A 23,551-nucleotide genomic window follows, 5' to 3' on the forward strand; every position below is an offset into this window, starting at 1 on the left:
CTGCCAGTCTTTTCCTGCAGCTGTAACCATGCTGGAAATTGGGTGATACTTTTAGGTAAGAGAAAAGTCATCATAAGTTAGTACAATATGTTGCTAAAATGGGAAACCTAAGTTTAGATTTCCAGATTTCTCCATCCGCAGGGGACCACTGAAGTCACATTATCTTTTTTTTTTTTTCAGGAGAAATCTGTTGATAAATAAAAAAGTGTCATCAACAGGACCATATGGACCCTTCCTTCAGAATACCTGTTTGGAGGAACGGAGGCAGGTAAAGAAACTTTGTACTGAGGCCAGGTTAGAATGGCACTGGCAGATGCTTATTGTATGTGTAGCTACCCGCTGCAGTGGGGTATATTTTCAGAGCTCTGTGGCAACTGTGACCAGTTATTTTCCCTACTTGTCTGGAGATTTTCAGTAATAAACAGAAAACTGTAAATGGAAAATGTTAACTCACTGAAAGCTGATTACAAAAAAAAAAAAAGGTTAAAAATACCTGATTGAAATAATGATGCTACATTTTTATTTTCTTTTAAAAATTCATTTTAATTCCTATGTTTTAAAAACTTCAAAGTAACAGCAAAGCATTTGTGTAAATCTTAAATACCTTTTCTTTTCTGTTAACATTTTACATCAAGGAAGACTTGGGAAGAAATTTTATTCTGCTTCAGAATGGGAAAAACACACTCAAAAAGGTAGAACTTCCCACAAAATGGAAACCGTAGATCCTGCTTACCTTTATTGTTTCCTCTCACACTGAGTTCTGTTTTTCTTCCCAAAGCTGTACAAACCTTCTAGTTCTTTAAGGCCATAAAGCCTGGGGAACTTTTTCTTTAAGATTACAGATTAATTTTGAGCTCATGTGCAGTCCATTCCATTATCCCTACCTCTCCCTCTAAAAAACATGATTCACCTAGCTACATATGAGATACACATGTTGAATTATCTGCATTTGATTTTCCTAGAAATAGCACTGAGCCATCAACTAACCACCACCAGACAATGCCATGATGTCCTACATTGAAGTGCCTTTCTATATGGCCATGTCACTCAGGACAGCAGTGGCAGCCAGATGGGGAAAGGTTGGTTTGTCTGAAATAAATGACCTGAAAAGTGGAGGACTGCTGGTGTCAGCAAACTGCTCCTATAAACAGCAGGGGCAAGTGAACTCTGAAAACAGAAGAATTTATCATTAAGAAAATGAGCCAGTAATGCCAATAAATACTAAGAACTTATTCTAAGTATACAAAATGGACAACATCTGACTATCTATCATTCTTAAATCTAGCATTTTTCCAAGCAAGAGGGTTTCTTAGCTGCCATATTTTCACAGTTTTCCATGTCCATTATGATCAAATGGTTTAATTTTCCATTAGACCATTTAAAACACAAATATTGTGTTTTAAATGGTCTAATCCTAAACTCACCAAAACCAATAAGAAGTTGCTATATTGACTCCAGTGGCTTTTGTATCAGGTCAGAAGTACTGAAGACAGTTGCTTTCACCAGCCTATGGGTCTTCATCATGTGTTCTGTAAAATGTATCCAGATGCGGTAAATAAAAGTTTTTCCAGGAAAGCAAATGAAAATATGTTATAAATATTCAAGCTGAAAGGGGATTAAAATACACGTTTAAGTAATCAGTGGGAGAAATCAGTCTTAGTTTAAATCACGTTCCTGCTAGGAGATGTGGTTTTCTTACTGAGAACTGAATGACATTCTATCTGCAGCACACTGGATTGCTCTTTGAAGAAGACCAAGCAGATAGCACGATGCATTCATGGCTACAAACAACACCACTGCTGCAGTTTAGTAATCAGTGCTTTGACTTTTTTTTTCACAATGACATGTCAACTAGTAGCACAGAAGTGACAGATTTATCAACAGCTCTATTACTACGTTTATCTCAAGTCTAACACATATGTGTATTTTTTTCTCCTGTTAGTGTATGTGGCACCCACATTCAGAAAATGCATTGTTATCTGTTAGCAAGAGTATATACTGATTTCTTTGGAGGTGTTTTAACTATGCTAGAAGAATAAGTAAGTAATATTCTGTGCAGATTTATTTGCAAGAGGTTGTACAAAGCTGCTGTTGTTGCTTTTACGGTTTAACACTGGAATTTATTTTTTCTATACACTAGTTCATATACAGAGCCGCGGCTTCATTATGTGTGCCATTTTCATTGCATATAACCAGTTACTGAGTCACCCCTGAAATGTGAGGAGGTTTCAAGTGATGTAATCCTTGCTTTACCTCCTTAACTTGATATATTCTGTGTTAAACTCACTGTCATCCCAAATGAGGACCATGTCATCAGGGAAAGAGGTTTATCTGGTTATCTTGATGTGTCTTCAGATTATATCAAGGGTTTGGATAACCTGTACTTGCTGAAGTAAGGGAGCAAGGGGATCCCTGTCTCTGATATATCCTTTACCCTTCCTTCCTGTCTCACTCTGAGCTATGCCATGATGTTTGCAGAAATGGTAGATCTTTGCTGCCATTTTCAAATGTATACACATTTTCACAACAAGCTACTTTTGCCTATTTCTCCTACCAGAAATGTATATATATGGCTGCATGCTAAAAGTAATACCAGAACTAGTGTTATAAATGGCTACTAATAATCTAGATGTGGAACATATTATCCTCTTAGTGTTTCCATCCAGTCTTTGTCTATCTCTACCCATCTCTCTGTATACATGTAATCAGAGTGTTTTGGTGATGTTTAAGGTGGCATAAGAGCTTTAGGGTTTTTTTTAACCCAGAGGTTGGTCTGGACCTGGTCTCTAGAAAAGGCCCATCTATGCTTTGCTGGTTCTCCACATACTTTGTGCAATGAGGTTGAAACAGGATTTACTTCTCACTAGTAAGATGCACAACCCCAACCTGAATGGGGAAGGACACCCCACAACTGTCACAAGCACATCACATTACATGAGAGTGTCCCCATGTCCAGCCAGTGTTAATGTGAGTCCCTTTGCCCCCTCCAGTAAATCTACCCCCTCATTACCTTCTCTCACTTTTGGCACTATGGCAGAAGAGTTTAAGCCTGTTAGGCAGGTCTTGTCAGGCAGACAATGTTCGAAGGAACTTCAGTCACTGTAGATATCATAAAGTTAATATCATAAAGTTAAGGGGCAACTCTATTATGTTTTCTGCAGTTGTCCAGGGAAACAGAAGGCAAGAATCATGAGTAGTTAGAACTAAATCCTTGTTTGCTCTACATCAGGGCAGTATGACTCCCAGCAATAAATTTTCTATGTCTAAAAATCAAAAGGAGTTCTGCCTGCAAAAGAAATACAGGAGAAAAGTAAGCAATAAGCAATTGCTCTATGGATAAATTAATTAGCAGTGCAAAATGCAAGTGGCAGTAATGCCCTTCCATTCAAGACATTCTCATTTTATTTTGAACTGAGCATGCATGTGGTAATGTTTTAAAGCACTGAACATTTACTCATTTGACAGGGGTGAATGACACAGAAGTCAGCATCTTGTGATCAACAGGAAAAGAAAGGAAAAGAAGAGCACTCGCTATTCTGATGTCATCTCCCATTGTTATTGTTGTTGTTCCTCCAAATAATGGAATTCTGGAAGCAAGACCATAAATCTCAAAGCTCAGCATTGTCTCATTCGGAGATCAAGGTCCTTGTTGCTGATTGATTCATGCATTTTTCATTTGGCTAGCTAATATCCTTTAAATGGAAGACACTTAGGCAGTGAAACTGGAGCTATTCTCCCCTCCCCCGAGAGGATTTAGCTTATAAGTTAAGCAATTTCTCGGATGATTTTTGGTAGAAAATATCATTTATGGAAAACAATGAATATTATTCACCTCAAAAGTCTAACATTAACTTTCTCCACAATGAGCCTGGGGCTATTGTACATTAAGAGCACTCAGCTTTTAAGGTTAGATTCTGAAACCTTTCTCAAGTTGAATAATACCTAATTCTTTGAGTTATCCCATTGGAATGAAGTATTAAGACATCACTTGACATGGGTAAGTGTATCACAATCTAGCCCTTAATGAAATCTTTAGAAGCTGAGAGTGTCCTCTACAAGAATGAGGCTGTAATCCATATTTTTCTATTTTTATGGATACGTTCTACCTTCATTTGTAATCTTTAGATAGCTGCATGGTAATAGCTTGATTTAGCTACTTGTATTTCAGTACAATTTTGATAACTTTAAAGCTGTCTGAGATTGTACAAGCAATACAACCATAGAAAAGTTGTCTTTTTTTTCAATATTTTAAGTGTTAACTTATTATATAAACATTACAAAGAATATTTCTTTTAATGCAGTAAAATAGCTGTTTAGGAATCACAGAACTCACTAGGCTTGACATGGGATGAAGAGACAGTACAGACAGCTTTGCTTTAAGGAGTTATTTGTTTTTTTTCTTTAGATCTTTAGGTAAATTCCAGTTTATCTCAGGCTTATGATAGAAACCTCAATGTCTCAAAGAGTCTTGATGTCTTTCCTCTTTGATCCTGCTTCAGTCTGGCCACATTGCCAGTTCTTTAGAAATCACACCCTCCTGTTAAATATCAGAATTCCTCAAGCATTCCTTTGCAGTGGGATCCCAGGTGTCACAAATAATAATTTTTCTTACTGTTTTAAACACAAAAATATATGTTGATCCTGTTATACCTCCTAAAATATAGCCAAAAATATATTTGCATTGCTGCTTAGCACAAGGAAAATCTAAGAGGTGTGCGCAGTATCAAGACTGAAATACCAACTCCAATACCTCCATCCCTTTGGTAGCAATGTAGAGTTCCTGATGGAAGACAGGACTGCATCCAAGGTAGCCCCTTCCCGTTTATGTTTCTGGAGGATTCCCACTAAAACTTCATTTCACTCATGAAATATTTCATGCCTTATGGCACATTGAGTTATTTGCCATCAGCAAACAGTGCATTGGGATTCCTGAAGGACCTGTGCTCACCCTTCCTGAACTGGGTTTTGGGCTCAGGATAACTCCAGTGTGGTCAGAGGGAGGGGAGAAAGGTAGAAGTGATAATAGACTTCTGGGAATCCTTAGAAAAAAAAATTTGAAGAAACCCATGGGTGACTCCATTTTCACGGGTGAAGGGACATTGCCAAAATGCCTGCTTCCCTGCACATAACAGGCTGTTGGGAACTGTACATCAGCAGCTGAGATGTATCCTTGTTTTGTCTGGAAAAAAGAAGTAGAGCAAGAGTGATGAAAACAGCTGAAAGAACTTTCCATTAGAGTTAATTCAGTCATCAAAAGAGAAATCTGACAACACAAAGGAAGGAACAGTGAAAGACCTAACTAGTGTGAATAGAGAACAGTAAATTAGAAGGAACTGTACAATGCTGAACAGTGCCTTTGGAGAACCATGCTGCTCTTCCTTCTGGTGTCAAACATCCCGCAAAGAAAAATTAAAATATCGAATACATTCCAGACTAGAGAAATAACTCATAGTTTGGGGTTATATCTGTAATTAAAAGAGGAAGAAATGACATTTAAGCCAAAAAGACAGGGAGATTGCTAAGAATGAAATGTATAGAAAGAATATAATGGATATTCTGCAGTATTATGCCAGGTATTCGTTGGGCTGAGAGCTTTGCTGGTTGAGGTAGGACCATCTCCATATGCTGAGAGAAGAGAAGTCATGGGACAAGGAGAATTTTCACATCTGAGCAGAGTTCTTATAGTGGCAATGGGTACTCCAAGCAGAAAGAGGGGCAAGGCCCTGCATATGGGTTGGGGCAATCCCAAGCACAAATATAGGCTGAGCAGAGAATGGATTGAGAGCAGCCCTGAGAAGAAGAATTTGGGGGCACTGGTGGACAAGGAGCTCAACATGAACCAGGAATGTGCACTTGCCGCCCGGAAAGCCAACCACATCCTGGGCTGCATCAAAAGAAGGGTGGCCAACAGGTCAAGGGAGGTGATTCTCCCTCTCTATTTCGCTCTCGTGAGACCCCACCTGGAGTACTGCGTCCAGCTCTGGAGCCCCCAACATAAGAAGGACATGGACCTGTTGGAGCGAGTCCAGAGAAGGGCCACGAAGATGATCAGAAGGCTGGAGCACCTTTCCTATGAGGACAGGCTGAGAGAGCTGGGGCTGTTCAGTCTGGACAAGAGAAGGCTCTAGGGAGACCTTATAGCGGTTTTCCAATACCTAAAGGAGGCCTGTAAGAAAGACAGGGAGAAACTCTTTAGCAGGGCCTGTTGTGAAAGGACAAGGGGTAATGGTTTTAAAATAGAAGGAAGCAGATTCAGACTGGACATAAGGAAAAAAAAAATGTACAATGAGGGTGTTGGAACACTGGAACAGGTTGCCCAGAGAGGTGGTGGAAGCCCCATACCCAGAAACATTCAAGGCCGGGTTGCACGGGGCTCTGAGAAACCTGATCTAGTTGAAGATGTCCCTGCTCCTTGCACGGGGCGGTTGGACTAGATGACCTTTAAAGGTCCCTTCCACCCAAACTATTCTCTGATTCTATGATCTGACCTTCTTCCTGCTGGACTGTGGAGTTTGCTTCGTGCTTTGTCAGAACATCACATCCGACACTGCATCTGTGCTGGTGTTTTGAGAAAAGTTGTTGTGGATACTGGAAAAGATATTAAACACTTCTGGAAACTGAGGACATTTTCTGTAAAAATGAAGTGCTAGAGGAGAATTTTGGGTTTGTTTTCCTTTTTCTTTTTTTTTTTTTTTACATTTCTCTTCTCTGAATTTCCTTTCAGGGAGGAGAAGGTAATTCTCTGAACTCCATAACTAACTTCTCATGTCATTTGTTGATTCTTCCTTCATGCTGAGGACAAATTGGGGAGTTTCCAGGTCTCAGTTCCACAAATCATTTAAGCATGCATTTAAATACCTCTCTGTTCAGCCACAGAATCAAAACATCTGCTTTAATCCTACAAGTATATGTTTAAGTTTACAGCAAATAAGCTGGACAGGTGAATAAGGATCTAAGAACTGGGTCTGAACCCTATGGAAACCCTATGGAAAAACACACACTGGCACCAGTAAGCCCCTCAAGTTACAGCTGCCCTTGCTAATTTTGCAATAAGTAGTCTAAAGTCACACAGGTATTTTCAGAGGAAGGTAAGGGGCAGGAGGTGAGGGGGTTGGACAACAGGCCCTGCCAGCCCCTGGCACCTGTACTCAGTCCTCTGTGCTGCAGCCCCTGGGAGAAACCCTGCAATAACAAACGCAGCTGCACCTGTGCAAACATCCTTGGGTTTGTGTTTTCTTGGGGTTACTGTAGCAATAGCAATTTAGCATAAAAGAAAACACCAAGTTATGTAACAACCTCTGTGGGAACCTGCTCTTCCTTGTTTTATTGAGATAAATATTAATGTTAGTGATGTTTTCTGACTTTGGGTTACTTTTTATTAGTGCACCATGGGCATATGACAGCCTGAAATATTAGACACCACAATTAATAATAAGAAGTAAAATAGCATGTGTTAGTCTTTAATCCTAATTTTATTGATTTCCAACTTTGATTTTATAAATTTTATTCAGCAATGGCTTTATGTCCTTTACTCCTGAAATTATAGATCTTTCTGGAGCTTCTTTAACCTGGCTTGTGTTTTAGACTTTCTTGTCTGTACAAAGGGACTTAAATCCAGTGCAATACATATTGCTATAAATCCCCAGCCCCTTTGGCCACATTGCCCATTTCCCCTCTATTCTTTCCATACACTGGTTTAAAGTAGGGAATTTCCTATAACTTCCCCACATCATTTAGAATTTGCACTGATGAATTTCAACATTCTTATTCTCATCCACGTTCACCTTCTTTGTCGCTTTAAGCATAGAAGTGCTCCCTGCCTGGACAACTCCCTGAGAGGACCAGGTCAGAAGGGTTTGGTCTTACCTCACTTTAGCAGCCCATAAATGTCAAGGAGCAATTCCTTTGGAGCTGGTATTTTCTGTGCTTGGTGACAATTCGGACAGCTGGGGTGGAACTGGCAAAGCCTTTGGCATACTCATATGAAAAATACAAATTTTTTTTCTGCATAAGTTCCAATCCATTTTCAGGTTCAGATCATTCCAAACCACCTGAAATTAGGAGTTTCAAACTAGGGCAAAAAAATGTAAGTTAACCAACTCACACACACAGGCCCAGTGAAATCAGAGGGTTCAGCTATGTGAGAAAGATTTATTTGTGGATAGTCGAGACTTGAAAAGAAAAAAACAATATGAAGAAAACAAGTTAGGCAATTTTTAAGTGCAAGGCCAGACCCTCATGTAATGTCACTTGAATGCCTTTTATGTCCATTAAAAATTTTCCTTCATTGCTTTTTAATCAAATGCTCTGTAATCTGATTGTTTTATTCAGATGCTTTCCAGTCTTTCTATAAAGGCTGGAAATCTAAGTAACAACATTATTTGTGGCCCCAGGTGAGAAAAGTAGATATTTTTCCAAAGAGCTACAAAGAAGACTTAAACCCACCACTGTCTGTTGGTGTGTGCTGACCTATCTGCCTCCAGGATTCAGCAGTTCACTAGAAACTTCAGCTGTAGGCTCCAGGACCTTGGATTTTATTCTGCTTTCCTGAAGGCCTGCGGAGCTCAGTGCAAACACAGATTACTCCAAGCTTAATTGTGAAGCTTTACTTCAAAATCCTAGCAAATGTACAGTCATTTTCCACATACCTTGCCAACGCTCACATGGCATTGATGAGGGGATGCGTTGTTCATCCAGAAGTGCAAAAAATACAGAATTAAAATTTGCTACCTCACCCTTATTTCTGCTAGTGAGGCCAGAATTAGCAGTCAGCAAGTAACTTGCAGGATGTTGGTCTGGGACCCTCCTCACATTTACTACCTGAGGCGCTAAAACCACAGTAAGGACTAAAATACTCTTATACTCTGCAACTAACACGAAGTCCTGATAAGAAACTTGCTCCTTATGTTAAGCAGATTTCTGAAAAGTGTCAGCAGATGTTTTGCAGAGGATCCATATGTTATTCAGTTGAGTGCAGTCCCATCTCCACTTCTGGCTCTGGCTATATTAAAGTCTAAACCTATATAAAAGTACACCACACTGAGAGAAGCACCTTTATATGGGGATTGTGCTGCCATGCTATTTTGCCGCTTGAGGCACTTGATGTGATTCTTCAATCCATGCAGTAAGAGTTTTGGGATTAAGCCATATGGTTTGGGGTTTTGTTTGTTCTTCTTAACGGTGGTTCATCAGCAGGCCCAGAGACATACTACCTGCTCCTATACTGCAAAATGAGTGGTGCCAGCAAATGCTCCCAAGCCTTGGTGCTTTGGGCACATTTCATTTATTAGTGGAGATGTAGCAGCCATGTTGTCTTCACCGAACCAGGCTCACTTGATGCTTTCATAGCCTGTTGGGCAGTAACCCCCCTTCCCCAGGTGGCCCCATGTTGGCATAGTGTCAGCTCCCCTCATTTCAAGGATGGTGGGTGGTTTTTAAGAGGGGATCAAGCAAAGAGAAAGCAGCTGGAAGGTGATTGCAGGTGGGTACAGCTCCTTCTCTGGATTGTGATGCCATGGCTGGGAGCACATCCTGCTACTCACACCCCTCAGAGGCTGCGTGCTCCACGCAGCACCCCACAGCCACCTGCCCTGTGCCCCTGGGCCCCACAGGCCCCGGGTGTCCTGGGCCCTCCTAGCAGCTGGGCATCGCAGGGAGGATTTGGGGGTGTGGGGGGCCTTTCTCTGGGCGTACTTATGTGTGGGGGCACCCCGGGGCCTCCGCACACTCCAGGTGCGAGCAACCCCAAATTCGCACTCTCCTGCGAGGCTCGGCCGGCGTTTTATTATCGCTTGCTGACATCTGCTGGCTACGGCACGAATTATGTCGGAGGGCCGCCAAGCTGGGAGAGGAGCCGGCCGGGCCGGGGGAGGCTTTCCTGGGGCAGAGCCCGTGGGAGCCGCCCCGAGGAACCGGGCCCGGCAGCCTGCGGGCGGCTGCAGACCTCTCCAAGGGGTCGGCATGGCCGCGTGTGCCAGCGGAGCAAGGGGGCCTAGCACCCTTCTTTTGTGGTATTGCCCATTTTGTTTGCTTTTTTTTTTTTTTTTCCCCCCTGGAAAATCCCTTCTTTCAGTGGTACACGCAGGCACCAGCATATTTAGTTAGAGTGGGTGTTGGCGCTTGTGGGGACAGTGAGATGTCGGCCTGGTGTGGGCCAGCAGCCTGTGGGTAGGAGCAAGCTCCTTGTGCCAAAGCACGTAAGCAGCTTTTCACATCTTGGGAGACCTGGGAAATCACGGGGCTGACTGTGCTGTGCACACTTATGCTCTCCCTTTCCTCACGTTTGCAGAGGGAAACTGTAATGACTGCCCTGCTTTGGAAGGAGTCCGTGCTTTCACATGGTGACTGTGGCCAGTGCATCCCTCAGAAGCCCCTTGCCTCTGCCCGTTTCACTAAAGACACAAGGAATGTAAATAATATGGTCAAGGATAAAGGGTGAGTTAATGACAGTATAAAATTTCAGTTCTTTTTCAGCCATATGCTTTTAAGGTGCTTCATAAGCACTAGCAAATGAAGGCTACGGTAATCCCTGGCTGTTACAGGAGTTGCTATAGCTGTCCCCATCTTTTGGATGGGTCGACTGACACAAAGAATTGCAAATAACTGACTCTGAGCCACATAAGGAGAAAGAGCCAGGTGTAGGATTTCTGCACAGGTGTTCAGGTTATTTTTGAGCAGATCTCTGGTGTTTTAAATTAGTGCTGCCTCAAAGTATTTACCTGGAAATGTTTCAAGCAATAGTTTGTCCTTAAGATGCCATTTAGAAACAGAACTGTTTATGGTCAAAGGGAATAGAAGTCAGCAGGCATTACTTTTAATGTACACTATGTGTCCAAGTTCTCAGAGCACTACGTAGCACTGTATGCTTTTACTGTGCACTTGAAATCACATGGACACTGCTGGCAGATTGAGTTTTGTGTCTCTCCACTGTCTTGGGATAAATGCCATTTTGAGTGGCTCATGTAGGGTTGCCTGGAATTAAGAGCTGCATTCAAAAAAAATAATCAAAAGCAAAACTGTCCCAGGTGAAATAAAAATATCGATGCAGGAGAAAATACTCATTGGGAATCCAGTGCCCCTTTTACCTTACTGTGCTCTTTATCACTGAGCTGGAAGAAAATAAAATTAATCACCTTTATGTACATTAATACACAGATGGTAATTGTGTCATTTACTGTACCTTAAATGCTGGAACTGATTAGCTTTTATCAATCCTCTCAGCACTTTAAGAGGACAAGACACCTAGAAAACAAAGACAAAGTATTCTTCTCTGATAGAAGTGATGAAAGGGGAGCCTATTTAAAACAGATAGGAAGGTATTTTTTACTTTACTTAGTATAAAACAAACAGTTAGCTTGCTAGCCATGACAGCCTGTAAAAGCAACTTGAGTTTACTAGTATAAAGTCTTGTCTGGTCCTAAATATTAGCTTGTATGTCGGTACTGGGAATAATTTCTTTCTTTTAAATGTGTTGATGTACAGCTAAAAATAGCTCTGTCGTATTATTCAGAGTTATCCATTGCCAAGAAAATAAAAGTCAGCATTGCAAATCACAAAAGGAAAAATCCAAAAGTCTGCACCAAAGAGAGGTGTGGCCAAAATATTCCCTGAATAGCAGACGGTGTGTATTGATATATAAGCACTTCTGCCATTCCTATCAGAAATAATGCACTGTGTGGGATTCACTGATCCAAGCCAAATGACAAACACAAAGAAATCATGAGTTGTGCAAAGGAAGCTTTCAGTGTTCTCAGAGCTCAGGGGGTCATCTTTTTGGTAAGCATATCTGAACTACATTCCCAGAAAGAATACACTAAGCCAGTAACTCTCAACCTTTTCTGACTTGTAACAAAACAACAAATGTTGCAGGAATGGGTTCAAAACACTATCCTAAATGCTTAAATAAGGATAAAATCAAGGAGAATAAGAGATTCATAATTAAGGGAAGGAATATGTTTCCTTTTGACACTTACTGGGAGATGACATGCATGTTTTGGGCCAGGTGGAAAAGTGGACAGCACATGTAAATGGCAGGGAGAAGTCATAACACTGTATGCCTCAGCTGGGATCTCTCTGAAAGATAGTAATCCTATAAATCCTTTGGGCCTGGGATAGTTGTGCCAAGTGGGCTGACTTAGAGCTGCCCTTGCATGCCAAATTTTAAGGATTGTTTCCCAACTAACACAGAATTGAGAAAAGCAAGACATTGTGGCTAGCACCATACCTACCTTTTGGCGGTGATGGTGAAGAGTTGCAGGATTCTTAGTTTCTGCTAAAACTGTGGCTATTCAGACTTCTGCTAGCACAGGCCATTAAATGGTGAAATGCCAAGTACTAATCCAGAATTTTAAGATTTAATTCAGGGATTTCTGTATTAAATGGTCACTGTATAATGAGAATTGCGGTTTTATTGTGTTCCAAAACAATTTACAGTTGTGTATTTTATTTTCCACATTAGATAACTACATTGTTTGCAAAACCGCTGCTGTAATGCAAAATGGAGACTTCACTTTCACTAACATAATCTGGAAATACACAGCTGAAACTCCCACAGCAACTTTACCCTGCCATGTTACAGCTATATACCTGCTGCTAGACTTGCAAACGACCCATTTCCAGTAGGGTAGAACACAAAGTGGAAATAATGCAGATTCTAACATCTCAGTTAGTGATGCTGATGTGGGGTTATGTTTCCCCATTCACTTCTGTTTCTCAGTAGAATATTAAATATATTCTTCCCATTTGCTTTAAAAATCAAAGTTCCGTGAAAAGTAAAATAAATGGTGGAGAGACTGCTGAGGGAAGTTGACTCATTGCCTCTGTTAGAGAAATGATTTGTCATGGCTTTTTTGCCTTGGTTGGTCTTTCTTTTCAGGCAACTAGCTATCTGGATAACACAGGAAAAAGCTGCTATGGCAAGAACTGACAGTGCTGCACATTACTTTAAATGTGCAGAGAACTCATGCAGAAAGCCCACTTCTAGATCTGTTATCCATTTAAAATCCATTATGCATTCTTCTAGTGCTGTTACATGCTCTCAATACCTTTCCTAGTCACTTCCCCTGTTTTGGACTCCAATGCTTTCCAGGAGTTTCTCACAGCTCGGTGTCACAGTAACCCTCTCTCAGGCAGTGTTTCAGCTGTGATGAGGAACCCCACAGGCAAGCCAAGAGTTAATGCCCCCCCCAGACCAGCCAGGGGCCCTACAGCTGCTCCTAGCTGCCAAGCAATTAGGCTTGTCAACATCCCTCAAATAAACTCCGGCAGTATTATCAAACCCCATTGTTACCTGATCCCCCAGAGGCTGGGGAGGCTGTTATATCAGGACTGCAAGCTGCGAAGAGCCATGTCTGTTTTCTTTTTTTAAATTCTGGATGACCCATCCTTTACTGGTTGGAACTGAGGTCCAAGAAAGATGGATCTTTTGGGAAAGGATTAAATCTCTACTGTAATACCAGTCTGGTGGGAAATAATGGTGTGTTTTACCCAGGAACCGCATATAGAGCTGGCTTCCTTGTGGTTTTGCCTCAAAGCAATAGCCTGCTTCAGTGGACTACCTTAAAAATAATGGGATGCAAGCTGCCATCTTAAGGAGAAAAGTGTTGCCAGAAAAGAGTATTTATTGTTCCATCTAGGGTTGCTATCTTGGAAATACAAAACCCAAGTCACTTCAGACAAAGGGCTGCTGTGCAGGCACAGATCAGCCTATATATGGGCCAAACTGGGCAGTGTGATTGGAAAGCAGGCAGATAACAACCCTACCTGAAGCCAAGGATGTGTTTGGAAGACTGAGTTCCAGGTTCAGTAGTGGCACAATAAGCCCATGTATTTACAGAGACATGCAAAGATGGCAAAACCACATTTTTTCCTCGAATACATTATTTTTAGCTTTCATTTTTGTACAGAGACACTGAAAATTTGATCTGAACTAAGCAATGCAATTTTGTCCATCTGAGTCTACAACCTATCTAAAACAATTGCCCTAAACTGACTTTGTGATTAATTCTAGTTATTTTGCATTTTGAAGCCTGTTGCTCTGGGGATGACAGCAGCTAGCACCAGTGGGACAGGGAAGTGGGACTACCATGCCACCACAGTTTTGTTGGAATGGGCAAAGGGCAGTGATGTAGCAAAGGTTTAGGAAAAGGCACAGCAGTCCCAGAAGTCCCTCAGAGACAGACAGTACCCAGGGACAAAGATTGCCAAGCCCTGTGACTGCATGAGTGCCAGGCATCTCTTCCAGGAAAGGGTTTAAATTATGAGCATTTAGGGTGAAATATTTTTGTTGTTTTTTTTTTTTTTTTATTAAAGCATAGTATGCTTAAAATGTTTTGGGTTTGGTGACATTTTTAAGAGCAAGTAACTATACATTCTTTCTAGAAGGCTGAACAAGTGCATCAAATGTGCACAAGCTGACATCTGCACAAAATAGGCTTTCAACTTCTGGAGTTTTGTTTTGTTCAAAATCCACAATTTCATTTGTGTTCAAAAGTGTAAGATTTTACTGGCTGCAGGGGATGAAAAATGCCTGATACAAAGGAAAGCAGATCTTGTAAGGTGGAAAATAGTCACGACACAAAACTATGCTCTTTGAATGCACATATAATACACTATGCATTCAGGTGGATAAACTTTACATTAGCATGAATGCTGCTAACCCTTTTACATGGGTATGGAGCGGCTGACCCTTTAATACGGCAGCCATGATTTATTCACTTTCATTGTACCAGGATGACTCTCAGTGTTCAAATATGCTTTTTTTCCACATAGGAGAAATGATATTGTATCAAGGCCAATGTTGAACTGCCGACTGATTTCCCTTCCCTACCCAAACCAGTTTGTGTTATTTGTAAATCTAACAATAACAAAGATTCAAAGGTCTATTACTCAGCGTCTCTTGATTTCCCTGTTTTATTTTGTGCCCCTTATCGATACTCTTCAGAGCTCAGGGCTGAAGCAACATAATGGGAGCCTGGAGACATTGTCTGCATCTCAACTAGGGTCTTGGCATTTGGTAACAACACCAGGTTGTCTTTTTTTTTTTTCCTTTTCAGAGCAAAACAGCTGGTGAGCATTTGAGTGTGTACTAGTGGCAGAGAACTTGTAGTAGAACTGGCCTTGACTCCTGCTGCATAAGAAGTTACAAGATACTAGCACTGAGCAGGGGGATGTGACAGATAAATAAGACAAAATGCAAAATACGCTTCTTTCCTGTTGGTCAGAAGTTACAGATTTTTCAAAAGGTTCAGGGTCTTTTCAGATGCTTTCTTCTACATTATGTACGTGTCTTGCATGACTGAACAAAGTCTTCCCCTTAACCTGCAGGCTTCTTTCATTTAAGTTTTCTGAAACGTCTTGCTATTATAGTGATGAGAGTTAGAGATTATTTAATGATGAATTCACTGACATGTCAATAATGTTTATCTGATTACTTTGAAGGGTGAAAAGGGACTATAAGAGCTTGAGGGAAAAGCCCTGTTTATTTCTAATGCCTCAAGAGGTATCATTTCTGAAAAAAAGAAGAGTCTCTGTAGAAGAGATTTTTTTACGGGGCTTGGCAGGTACATATTCGTAAATGTGCACATCAAATGCGCAGTAATACATTATTCACTCAGTCATTCAGATGAACTGACACGTTTATTTAATCCTCAAAGATATTATAGTCTAGATCGACAGTACCAATATTAGTGGGAAACTGATAAAAATTGCATATTTGCTTTTCTTACTGTAGTTTGTATTCCTGTGTAAAGTATTAACTCTTGGTTTTGTTATTCACAAATGCATCTATCTCTTATTCATGCATTACATAACAAACTGTCCGTGCTGCAAACAGTGGATATATGAGATAAATGCAGTTTCTGACTTTAAAAAGGTAAAATATAGACAGAACTCTCAAGCCTGTAACTTTGACTCTGAAGTGCATGCACATCCACACCAACATGCAAACCCTATTTAAGTTTCTAAAGGTGCTCCATTAAATTTCATAAGTAGCCTGGAAGCCCAGCTTGAAAAATTAAAGTCTTTATCAAACAAATAACAGTAATTTAAAAGAATTCTAGTGTTAAAAGAGGATTGAATTATATCAAATGACAGTTTCCCCTGCTTGCTATTAATATGGTTTTTTTTTCTGAAATCATGCATGTTGTCTATAGCTACACTGGGTTAATATTTAAAATTCTGTCAATCTGGAAAAGCTCAGCAAAAGAGAGTGCAGCAGCTCCAGATGAATGCTAACGTTACCGAGTGCCCAGTCAAGTCTCCATAGCTCCCCGACACTGATCATTCCAAGTCAATCCTGGGATGCACAAATTTCTCTTTAACAGACAACATATTCCAAAGTGTGTGCAAAACTACCTGTCCACACATTCATCAAAGTGTACGGTGAACTTTCATAAATCTCCTGTTACTTTTCCTCAGCTCTTTTTTTCTTGGCTGGTTAGAGTCACAGAGGATTTTTTTTTTTCCTTTTAACGTTTCAGTATTTGATATTACACCAACGCAGGGTGCTGCCTGCGTATTGGGTTAGTTTATGCAATACACTATAAAGTAAAAAAAAATTACATGACAGAAAAGAAAAAATGAGTTTTCTAATGTCTGTGACCTGAAAAAGAATATGTGAGCAGCAAATACCCGATTGCAATTTTTATTAGGCAATTAGCTGATTGCTTTTGTGAAGTAGTGACAAACTTGAGACACTTCTATCAGTTGGTGAGCATAGGGATTTGGGTTCTCACTGATTTCAAATGCAATAGGTTTGTATACCTAAACTTTGATATTTCCCACGGTTCAGGTTAAAAAACCGCACACAATAAACAACTCTTCTGTCCCAATCATTCCTTAAACACCATTGTTAAGGGGTAGCAAAGCATTGCTGAGGAAAAGTCTATATAAGAATATTGCCAGATGGATTTGTGCAGAAATGGATAATTAAGTAATGACCAATTAAAATACAATCTGTAAATCTAGTAACAGGAAAAATAAATTGTTACAATAGATGTTCATTAGTTTTGCATCTAAAATTGTTTACTCCTAATAACAAACTAGTATATTTTAATCTTAAATTATAATTTACTCTTGGTTTTCTTTTAATCTGTTAAAAGCTTTATATCCATTAACATACATTCACATAGCTGCGTTCTGAATAACACTGCAAAAAAATGGGACTTAGTTTCTGCACAAAAACCTATAGGAATCTGTGCTTTTCAAAAAGGTAAAACTGCAACAGAAAGATACTGCTAATATAGAAGAAAATAAGACTTAAACTGTCCTCAGCAAACATCACTGGTAAAGCTTCATTAGTATGTATTTTCACATAATTCAATTAGCCAAAATACATACAAATGCTGGCAGTGCTGTTCCCTGCTCTGGGAGCGTCAGTGAAGCTTTAAACAGATCTGAAACAAAATTGCATAAATGGCATGTAAAGCCCTGTGCATACAAAGATACCTTCAGGGTTCTAATAAATTCATGAAACTTTTTAAAGTATGATTTCCTAGCAGGCAATCACTTTTAATTAACAGGATCACCTACAGCAACACATGTCCTTCAAAAACTTACATTATTTTTTCTTTTTGAATTTCAAAGTTTCTGTAGTAAAAGTTGAATAGCTGAGTAGCTTAACCTCAAAAGGATTGCAGGCTTTTATGACAGTTATAAACCACTGTGGTGCCTTCTTTATAAGAAGAAAAGATTCTTAACACAACAGAGAAAGAAGGAAATCTCTTTTTAGTCATAGCTAGAAGCAAGCATTTCCTCCAAAGGTCAGAAAACTTTTCCTCAGTTAAAGAATATTTTTAAGGACATTGCAGGCTACTTGTACAAGAAATCTCTGATAATTTACTGTATGAATTAAACATATAATTTCCAATATTTATTATTTTGTCTACTTCTGCATTTTCTATTTCTCTGAGCTCTCAGTATACAGGTTTGGTAAACATGGGGGTGAACTTATGAAACTGGCTTCCATAATATGCTTTACACGAGAGAGAGCAAAGGGAAGCTCATCTCTTTGTTCAGATAAAATCATACTAGTTTAACTGAGCACATCCTTCAGGGCTGCGTGTTTGAGGTGATGCTTGCCACTTGCTTAGAAGCACATCTCCATGTTCCAAAGCTGGCTAATCTTCTTACTTGTAGATTTAAAGTGACAAAATATCCCATGTTTTGAGTTTGAAAGAAAATAACAGGAAAAACATGGTAAAAATAATAGTGCTGAAGATAAAATTTAAAGGGCCAAAGCCCTTTCCAGCGCTCATTTACATGAATCAATCCATTGATACTGGTACCTGAGAAACTTGAGTAAGATTTGCGTAAATGAATTTAGGGAGGACAGTAAACAAGGGTATGTTGTGCCTGGTTTGGTGCAGGAAGTTTTACAGGCTCTAATGGCTTGGATGCTATGTATTCTCTAACAATGACCAATGGTAAATATATTTTATTTGCTTGATTTTGCAGCTTCCTTCCAGCTGACTGCCCATCTAGAACACAGGGAGGGTGGTAGATGCTGAATTTATGTGTCTTAGCGGAACAGTCAGTCTCATGTCAGTGATATGCATGATGTCTTGTGTGAAAGTATTGGCACCTTTTCCTTAGGTGCATTTTCTGACTTGGAGAAGAACAGATACGGTAGAGCTCTGGAAATGGAGAGGGGAACAAGCACCCTTGGAGCATTTGAAAGTCCCACTCAAGAATTAGTTCTGAGGCACAGGTGGGCTTCTAAGAGGAGCAAAGGAGTAAAAAGCGTGTTTATGGATCAAACAGCCTTTCTGGCTAAAAGGAGCACAGCGCTTACAGTGCACCTGTATTTGAAATGAACATGTGAGGACAAAGACATATGCCATATAGTACTGGCCGTGCTATAAATGATTGTGCCGAGTATATACCAAGGTGCTCATAATGCCTAGCATCCTTTGGGTGAATGCGCACCCTACGCCTATACATAGGGATGTCTCTGCTGTGGAGAGAGTGCTTTTTCATGGCACCCCAGCCAGAGGCAGGTTCAGCACATCCTTCTGTCTTGGCATGGAGCCTTCTGCAACCTGCAATGGGGTGTTTCAGCTCCTTATTGCTCCTCTACGAATTCTTTCTCTTCAATCAGCCTCTCTCATCGGTGATTATTCCTGTAGCTGTCTTCCCACCAACAGCTGTCCTCTCTCTTGTCTGGTGTTAGTCTCATCTTGTTTTCAAGCAGAAGCTTACAGGAGCTCAATACCCGCCATGCACCTGGTACTTTGGGCAAGTCCACTCTCTGTGTGCTTGGTTTCTACCTGTTGTTTTCTCTATTGTACTTTAGACTGCCTTTGGAGCGGTGGCTCATTTTTCTTGTGTTGTTGTACAGCACCTAATAAAGGTTGCTTTTGTCTTGGTAGAGGCCTCTAGCTTTTACAGAGGGCCAAATATAGAGATTTACTCCTAAGAATAAGATAACATTTCTCTGTACAGGGAATGCTAGTGCTTTGTTGTTTGGAAATGCAAATAAAACTTTAGTCTGCAGTCATATTACGCACAATCACTTACTCTACTGGTGGTGTTTCTAATCAGTTCAATAGAGTGAATTTTGCTTTATTTTTGTTGACATTAATGAGACCTTGTGTACATGTGTGCCTGTCTGGCTACATGTACTACACAAAATATAATCCAACCATGTGTGTGCAGTTGTGTATCTAGTCTTCATGTGGATTACTGTATATTTTACTGTAGCCAGCAGCTGGATTATAAAGGACAACCTCTGGACAATTAAAAAGCATTCAGAAGGACACAGCCACAGCACAATCATCAAGATATGCCGAAATAAATTAGCATCATGAAAAGTTAGGCAATGTTTAATTCATAGACTGTGCCTATATTTAGCCATCTTATTATTTGCAATATAATCCATTCATTTATTGAAGGTTAATGCCAAGTTTTTCTCCTGGGTATTTGGTAAATGTGTCACAGGGCAGTGTAGCCCTTTTGACTTCCATCCACTAGATGGACTGAATTTGCTATAAAAATATATATGCTTGTGGGTGGATGTGTACATGCAAGCCTGCCTGATGTAAGCACACTCAACAAGAACAGGGAGAATTCCCTAACCACTGTTGAGACACCTTCTGTCATCCCATTTTTCCTGGGAAAGACTGTAGACACAAATATTAATAATGGTTTATGAAAGAACAGTGTCACTGCCTTCATAAAGAGAATGCTGGTGATTTCACAAATGTACATGTAAAGGATAATGACCGAAGAGAAGGTGAATCACCATTCACTTTTGAGGCACTCCGTGAGACAATGGAGGAAAGTCTGACAGGGCACCATAGAAAGAAATCCTTTGACAATTATATGAAATGTCGGAAGAGGACTGGGGAACAGAAGAAGAATCATCCAAATGGCAGAGTTTGAGTGGAGACATTAAAAGGTGAATGTCCTGAGACTGTATCTGGGAAATGATGTTTGTTCTGGTGCCGATGGGATCAAAAATAGAGCTGGCTAAATTGAATGGAGAATATGAACAGGCTAACCAGGTTGAACAGGGTGAATTAAACAGTTCTTCTGTAGAGTAGCTGGACTGGATTATGTAGAAATTTAATATATTTTTGACAGGGTTTTGAAGGAATATGATTTGGAATTAGTGACAAGATTTTGAAGGAGGAATACTTTTATATAGATCACACTGTCTAGAGATATGCCTGGTGCCAATCATTTTGATAGCAAAGCACAAGACAGCCTGATTTTTCAAAGGTGCTGAGCATACACACAGATCTTGTTCACTTCACAAGGAATTATTTTTTTCATGGTCCTCGACACTTGAAAATTGAGCCCTAGGTTTCTGACCATTAAGGAACTACAGCGTTACTGTAAATGAGGAAGGACAAATCATAAAATCATATATAGAGAAAAACACGGAGTCTTTTTGGAGACAAGATGAGATCTTTTTTTCAGAAAATTAAGCTCAACATTGTAAAATTACCTTGGTAGCTGCACAGCTTAAAAATACAGAAGAGGAAAGGCACATCTGTAAAGCTGGCAAGGCAGCATAGGTCTGACCAAGAATCTGTATTTCTACATAGTCTGCCAGCATCAGAGAAGGACTCAGAAGCAAAGGCTTCACGGGCACTTCAGACTTTTGACTCTGGAGGAAGTCTGCACCCACCTCTTTTGCATGTCTGATTTCCACATCTCTCTCGCTGCTGTTGGCCATGTCTTCTATCCTATCTAATCTATTTATTCGTTCACTCCTAAGCTTGCAATCAGCATGACTTTAGCTCTTCCATGAGGTTTTGACTGCCAGAGACACCCATGCTTTCCCTTTCACTGGGTGCTGTTGGGTGGAGTGAGTGGAGTGAAGTTCTTTACTGTCAGTCTGAGAAGGCTCAAGGTGTTGCACCTTTGGTTCACTTCTCCACTGTTAAGAGAGAAAAAGATATATAGACTTCTACGGAAGCTATCACTCTCAGATCATATTTGGTTCTTATTTTCTTTTTTTAATCAAGCAAACAATACTGACAAAATGCTTTCTCCACAAACTAATTGTGTCTGCCTCATAACAGAGATTATCAACCATGGGTGCCATATTGTCAGACTGCAAAAGGCAGTCTGTACAGATTGCAGGAGAAAAGTCAAATCCCATATATACTTATATTCCTGTACAACCAACTACATAAATGTGCAAAATTGGTAAACTAAAAATAATTAATGAGCCTAAACTCAGTTGTAGCTGTTTATAATAAACTGCTGTGACAATACTGTGAAGTACAGTCCAAGGACTCTTTTTTTTTTTGCAGAAAGATGAAGTGAAGGCATCCAATTGAGGGTAACAAATACTAGGGGTCTGCCTGGAAACACTGAAGGATGTCTATGGCATCCTCTAGTGGGTACTTAAGAAGGCACGAGTAGAATTGTATTCTACTCCTAGCTCTGCTATGTAACCTTAAGTCACTTCACCTCTATGCTTCTCTTTCCATTGCTACTTTCTGTATGTCTTTTTTTTTTGTTTTAATTGCTAGTTCTTTGCATGAGAGACCATCTCTTACCTTGAGTTTGTACAGTTCCTAGGAGAACTGGGACTTAACCCCACTTGCAGCTTCCTGTGTTACTGCATGTAATAGCCGTGCCTGGAAACTTTAATGTTAATGAATTTCTAAAGGTTGGAGAAAATACATCTTTTCTGACTCAGAGTGGAATTATCATTAAAGCTTAGAAAGACAAAGCAAGTTTTGGGTACTTTTCTGCCCGTATTTTCAAATAAACTTAAATTCATAAAAAAAACCCCTAGGTCTTCCTTTACTCCTGCTTATTTTCATGAAGCTGGAACACAGTGGGTAATGTTTCTGCCACTTATACTGGTGCAATCCTCATTCATTTCACCTCCACTGATTTTACTTTTTATAACTTTGTAGGTTGCAAGGCAACCTTGAGCTTGCTACTTAGACATAGGAAAAGCTGCAATTCCCTCTCACTTGGGATTTACTTGCTAAGAAGTAGATCTGTGTCCATCCACTATGAGACAGAGCCTGACCCAGTGTGTTTAAAGCAAACAGATGAGGCAAGTACTTCTGGGCCATATCCTGGAAAGTACTCATTGCTTTCTGTGGACTAATGACTTGCCCTGCTGTCACAGTTTTTGAAGTAGCTGCTGGGTTTTGGTTGGCTCAAAGTAGAGAACCTGGAAAAAAAAAAAGAGCTCTTTAAGAAAAAAAAGTAATTTTCTTAGGCTTCACCTTATCCCACATTAAGATGGGCTGCATGTTACCTACCTCAGAGCAGGGATATGCTGATTAGGAATATAGATTTCAATCTGGTGGCTGATGCAGGTGGAGGAAGAGAATAGCGGAGTGAAGGTGGGAACCGTGCTCTCTTTTACAGATTCGAGCACAGAGAAAAAAAGATACTGATAGCTGTAGGGCAGGATATATTACTAATCAAGATTTAAATCCTGACTGAATGAATGCTAATGAACTATTATTCCTTTCCTATTAATTAACAGAGTGTTTCACAGCACCCTCTAGAGAGCCAGAACACTGTTGTGCTATATCCATGGTTTGTGTAGTTCTCTGCTATCTTGAGTTTCTCACTATTTTGTAGGCACAAGAGCTTTTTGATACTCAGACATCAAAGTGCTTCGAAACAGCTGAAATTAGTTGTTACCTCACTAAACCAGCTGGTTCTGAGGAGAGTGGTGCCCAGTCTTAACTTACAATCGTCTTGCTTTTTCTGGTTCATCTGAAAGTTACTTTAATGTTTAACTTACTTGATTTAATGCTCACAAGAAACAGAACGTTGGAAAAAATCTGGTAGAAGAGGACTGAGAAAATGCAGAAAGGAATGATTCAGGAATGTTACCAAGTAACAGGAGGCTGCCTCTTCTCTAAAAACACCTCACTGCAGCAAGGAGAAATACTAAGAAAAGTATATTAATTTCTACTTGGTTTTGCATGGCTGAGAGCCTGGATATTTAACTTCATGTAGGGAAAAAAGGCTGTGATGTGTGTGCAAGTATCAGCCACGATGTAGCTGAGCAGCAGTAAAGCTAATGCATGAATTAAAGTAAAGAAGATATAAAAGGAAATAAAAG

Source organism: Chlamydotis macqueenii, chromosome 3 (genome assembly GCF_036417535.1).
Source record: "Chlamydotis macqueenii isolate bChlMac1 chromosome 3, bChlMac1.mat, whole genome shotgun sequence".
NCBI classification, from domain to species: Eukaryota; Metazoa; Chordata; class Aves; order Otidiformes; family Otididae; genus Chlamydotis; species Chlamydotis macqueenii.